Raw genomic sequence first — 6219 nt, forward strand, 5'->3', positions numbered from 1 at the left:
TTAGTTGTAATATCTTTAAAGATGCCTTTAATTTCATTTTTAAAGTTGTTTTTGTTTCTATAAACAGATTACTGTTGTTAAAGATGATTTTTGTATTCGGAATTATGATTCGGTTTCTGTAAATAGACTTTGTTTCTATAAATAGATTACCATTATATATTTTTTAAAATAGTGGTCACTTACTTTGCAGTTATGGATCCTAAAAACATCTCTCATTCGTTGTTAAAGTTGATTGAGGAATATGATCCTATATTTTTGGTACGTTTCCTTAGTGATTTGATTTTTAATTTAAATTTTAAATTTTGAAGTCAATCATTATTTTAAATTTAAATTTTGAAGTAAACAATTATTATGTTTGATTTTAGATTTTCAATTTCGAAGTCAATTATTATTTTAAATTTAAATTTGAAAGTTTTCTATTAATGTGTTTCATTTTAAATTTCGAATCTGAAAATTGAATTTAAATTTGAAAGGGTAGACTTTCCTAATAAGTTTGCTTGATTTACGGGATTGGATGTTAGTGATTTGATTTTCATATTTTAAATTTTACATTTTCAAGTCAATCGTTATTTTAAATTTAAATTTTGAAGTAAACCATTATTGTGTTTGAATTTATTTTAAATGGGATCCTATGGGAAATTGATCTCTATTCGATTCACTGATGTATATTTTTCTCCTCACCATTTTGTTCCGTTAATCAACTCATGTGTGCTCTTATGTTTGATACCCGATCTTAATCCAGTGATTAATTTCCGCTTGAGTAACCCAATCTGAGTTTGATTTTTTTCGTTAACGATTCAGGTAAACTTTGCCGATTTGGGTTTTCTGCAAGGCTAATCATCTAAATTAATTTGTTATTTTTATGGTTTACCATTGCATAAGTTAGTATAATTTGTTGACAAAGTTTTGTTTTGTGGGATAGTAGTCATAAATTGAGTAATATTCAAGATTTATGTGTTTTTATTTTGATTCATTAGGTGTTTATTTTGGATGGTCCGGAGTTTTTGGCCGCAACTATGTTGGATAGAGATATGCTTGCTATGGCTGGAAATTGGTACCCTGTCGGTTGGTTTTGCTTGACAAGGTTAGACTTTCCTAATAAGTTTGATTGATTTACGAGATTAGATATTAGTTATTTGATTTTTAGATTTTGAATTTTAAATTTTGAACTCAATCATTATTTTAATTTTTTAGCTAATAGTTTGTTGACTCGGTTTTTAGATTTGTGACGATGCGTCGGACAAACAACATTGGGATGAGATACAGCCTTGAGCCTTGGCAAGTTAACACTTTAGTTAGGATTATGAAGTTTTTCATGGCACCGACACATTATTGAGCAGTAGCGCATCAGGTTAGTGATATTAGAATTTTTGTCTTGAGAAATTTTGTATATTGATTGATGTTTGAAATTGATTGTGAGGTCTTTGATTGTGCATTGTATTGCTGATTGATATATGGGATTTTGTTGATTGGCATATGGTGTTAGATAAGATGTGTTCGAAGTTGTGAAGATGAATAAGTGAGACGTGCGTAGCAGATATTAGTGAGTGCACAACACATTAGTTAGGGTTTTGAATTATTGATACATGTTAGTCATGTTAGAGATTGTGTTTTGAGAAAGTGTGTAGATTTATTGATGTCTGTGTTTGATTGTGACACCTTTGATTGCGCATGAAATTGCTGGTTATATGAGCTTTTGTTGATTGTAGATAAATAAGTTTGAACAGAACTTATTAGAAATTGACATTTAAGTATAAAAAATGAGAGGTTGTTATAAACTGAACGAAAAACTGAAATTGCCGGTTGGTTTTGCTTGACAAGGTTAGACTTTCCTAATAACTTTGCTTGATTTACGGGATTGAATATTAGTGATTTGATTTTCAGATTTTAAACTTTAAATTTTGAAGTCAATCATCATTTTAAATTTAAATTTTGAAGTAAACCATTGTTGTGCTTGATTTTAAATTTTCAATTTCGAAGTCAGTTATTATTTTAAATTTAAATTAGAAAGTTTGCCATTATTTTAAATTTCGAATCTGTAAATTGAATTTAAATTTGAAAGGTTAGACTTTCCTAATAAGTTTGTTTGATTTATGGGATTGGATATTTGTGATTTGATTTTCAGATTTTAAATTTTAATTTTTGAAGCCAATCATTATTTTAAATTTAAATTTTGAAGTAAACCATTATTGTGTTTGATTTTAAATTTTAAATGCTTTGAAATCTTGATGTTTTTTATGAGATGCTTTGACTATATTATTTGTAATTTTAGGAATGCTTCGAGTCTTCGACTATTGTTTTTGTACTCGAGTTGCATATCTAATTCAAACTGTGTTTTGTAATTTTTGGTGATAAACTTCTTTCAGACTCCTTCCCTTACAAGGAACTCTTGAATGGGATCCTATGAGAAGTTGAAGGAAATGTATATCTTGTACATTTCTTTATCTATATCTATATATCTATATATCTATATATCTTGAATGGGATCCTATGGGAAATTGATCTCTATTCGATTAACTGATGTATATTCTTTTCCTCACCATTTTGTTCCGTTAATCAACTCATGTGTGCTCTTATGTTTGATACCAGATCTTATTCCAGTGATTAATATCCGCTTGAGTAACCCAATCTGAGTCTGATTTTTTTCGTTAACAATTCAGGTAAACTTTCCCGATTTGGGTTTTCTGCAAGGCTAATCATCTAAATTAATTTGTTATTTTTATGGTTTACCATTGCATAAGTTAGTATAATTTGCTGACAAAGTTTTGTTTTATGGGATAGTAGTCATAAATTGAGTAATATTCAAGGTTTATGTGTTTTTATTTTGATTCATTAGGTGTTTATTTTGGATGGTCCGAAGTTTTTGGCTGCAACAATGTTGGACAGAGATATGCTTGCTATGGCTGGAAATTGGTACCATGTCGGTTGGTTTTGCTTGGCAAGGTTAGACTTTCCTAATAAGTTTGCTTGATTTACGAGATTAGATATTAGTGATTTAATTTTCAGATTTTAAATTTTAAATTTTAAATTTTGAACTCAATCATTATTTTAATTTTTTAGCTAATAGTTTGATTGACTCGGTTGTTAGATTTGTGACGATGCGTCGGACAAACAACATTGGGATAAGATACAGCCTTGAGCCTTGGCAAGTTAACACATTAGTTAGGGTTATGAAGTTTTTCATGGCACCGACACATTATTGAGCAGTAGCGCATCAGGTTAGTGATATTAGACTTTGTATCTTGAGAAATTTTGTATATTGATTGATGTTTGAAATTGATTGTGAGGTCTTTGATTATGCATTGTATTGCTGATTCATATATGAGATTTTGTTGATTGGCATAAGGTATTAGATAAGATGTGTTTGAAGTTGTGAAGATGAATAAGTAAGACGTGTGTAGCAGATATTAGTGAGTGCACAACACATTAGTTAGGATTTTGAATTATTGATACAGGTTAGTGATGTTAGAGATTATGTTTTGAGAAAGTGTGTAGATTTATTGATGTCTGTGTTTGATTGTGACACCTTTGATTGCGCATGAAATTGCTGGTTATATGAGATTTTGTTGATTGTAGACAAATAAGTTTGAACATAACTTATTAGATTCACATTTAAGTATAAAAAATGAGAGGTTGTTATAAACTGAATTATATACTGAACGAAAAACTGAAAGGAAAAGGAAAAAAAAACAATTTAACACAAAGAAAATGAGAGAGAGAGAGAGAGAGAGAGAGAGTTGCCACATTTTTTAAACCAAAAATATAAGGTAACCATGGTTCTAAAATCTACTATACTTTTTAATAACATTTGGTGGAAAATGGACTATGTTGGGTAGGTAGTCAAATATGGTTTTTAGGGTCAAAACGGCTCTGTTGGGTTGACTCGGGATACTTTTTTGAAAAACTATATGTTTTTGACCTTAATAAACCATTTTTGTAGATGACCAGTGTATATCTCTACTTGAGGAATTCTCCAAAGATCCAGAGCCGATTGTTTCATAGAGCTGTGAAGTTGCTCTAAACATACTGGATTTTGAACAATCCGGCAAACCATTCGAGGTACTTGGAAGATTAAGTTTCGCTCATTTTATACGAAAAATGTATCGTGTTAAGAGTGATTAGTTTAATCTATGTTTTCTGCAGTACCTCTTTATGTAGGCACCTCAATTGCAGGAGGCAGCATGATGGTTTCACTTTGTTGTGTGTTTTGTTACCATTGAGTACTTTGAATGATTTACTCAACATTATTATTTGAATGGTTTTTTAGTGTGTGTGTTTTATTTATTGATTAGCGTATCGTATTAGGTATGAATGAATACCATTAGCAAGTCAGTTTAATGCCTTCAAAGTTAATGGATTTTTTTTTATTAAGCAAGTGATTATTTGAAAATGGGAACAATCAACACTATATTAATCTCCATGTTACTAATTTGTTATATTTCGATTGGTCATGATTGTTAAAAAAATATATAATGTATATTTAATGAATAAAGTTTTTGTTGTTTATATTTTCTTATGTAAACTTTTAATTAATTTCTAATTTTAATTAAATGAGTTTGTTTTGTAGGTTCGAACAACTCCATGCGTATATTTTATTATAAAAAATAAAAGTTTATTTTTTTTTGTTTCTTGGGTCATTCAATGAGGCAAGTTTCTGCCTCTGGTTCTTGCCCGAAGTTTCTGACCTTACTCGCAACCCAATGACTACAACTTTCAATTCAAAACAATTATAAAAAAATTATGTTCGAAAACATGTATTTTTATTTTATTTAATGACATAGTTCGATTAATATAAAGTTAATGTTTCTACCCGCGAAGTTCGCGGGTGATAACCTAGTTTGTTATATATTTGGTACTAAGTAGTTTGGAGAAAAAAAATTAGAGTAGTATTGTAACTTTCTGAAACTATAACCCTAAATAATAATAATGATTTAGAAAGTATGCTGATTTAAAGCATATTTTTTTCTTAAATCATAGTCTTTTAATTGTAGCTTTTAGTAATAAATTTACCACATATATAATGGATGTAGATTGCTCATATTGTGAGATTCAATAAAATTTGGATAACGGTAAGATTTAACATGTATTTCAATATTGTAGCAATTAAAAACTAATGCTTAAAATTAAATTAGTATCAACGTTAAATATGAAAAAAGTAATTTTGATAGTAAAACGCGACATTATTTAGAATTATTTATTATAATAGGATGATAAATATTGAAATTAAATTTAAAATAGAAACAAACAGACCATGTGATATATCGTAAGTCTTAGAGGACCCGGGGTGGTACCGTGATGGGTGTTCATCACGCGTGGAATGGAAACGGAACACCGCCGCCGGTGCTTTCTATCACTCGTGGAAGTATAACGAGTTATGGTGGTCACGCGTTGAATTTGAGTTTTGATAGGGTATGACTTGTACATTGTGCATTAATACTTGTATATTGGAATCTCCATCACTAGTGATACCACCCCCACTACATTTCTATCACTATCACTAGAATATTGGGTGCTGACATGGCATGATTTGATTGGGTGCTCCCATCACTAGAACCCATCACTAGTGAACCACCCCGTGTGGCCTTATTTTTACTTATAAAATGGTTTAGTATGAGGTATTAAGTAGTGGAACCGATATTTCGAAAAAGTAGGATTTAGTTAGTCCTATTTTCTTTATTTAAAATTCTAATTTGTTGAAAATTTTCCCTCTAAAATGGTGCATTGTGAAGGGTGACATATGTTAACATAAATTTTTATTTATTAGATAGGATAGATTAGAAGTAATTGGTGAAACAATTAGTTTAGAAAAACTTTTTTTTATATAAAAAACCCAAAATAAATCTCGGACGAGGTCTCATATTAAAGTATCACTTTTCCAGTAGTTTGTTGCAATCATGTTTTCTCTTCTAAATATAGTAAGAAACTAAATTAAAAGCGTTTGGACATCTGGGATATGGTTGATATCACGAACTTGTAGTAACTCAAGTATATGTTGTTTTGCTTTTTGGATATTTCGTATAAACAATTTGGAGACATTTTTAAGACACGTGTTCACGTGTTAAAACTTAAAACTAAAATGTAAAAAGAATAAAATGACAAAATGGTCTATGAGCTTAGATCAGTTTTACCACTATAGTCTAAAAATGTAATTTTTTTGTATCTGCATCCCTAAGGTTTTAATTTTTGTTGTCATTTTCATCCAAATGACAAACTGGATTA

The 6219-nt window shown here is 29.6% G+C and overlaps 1 long non-coding RNA gene across 1 annotated transcript; it reads left to right on the forward strand.

Moving 5' to 3' along the window:
- The first annotated feature begins 2867 nt into the window (after window positions 1-2867).
- On the forward strand, window positions 2868-4037 carry LOC110903491. Its single transcript, XR_002571999.2, has 3 exons — window positions 2868-2943; window positions 3089-3218; window positions 3941-4037. It is a non-coding gene; the product is annotated as an uncharacterized LOC110903491 (long non-coding RNA).
- The last annotated feature ends 2182 nt before the right edge of the window (window positions 4038-6219 follow it).

Source organism: Helianthus annuus, chromosome 2 (genome assembly GCF_002127325.2).
Source record: "Helianthus annuus cultivar XRQ/B chromosome 2, HanXRQr2.0-SUNRISE, whole genome shotgun sequence".
Classification (NCBI taxonomy): Eukaryota; Viridiplantae; Streptophyta; class Magnoliopsida; order Asterales; family Asteraceae; genus Helianthus; species Helianthus annuus.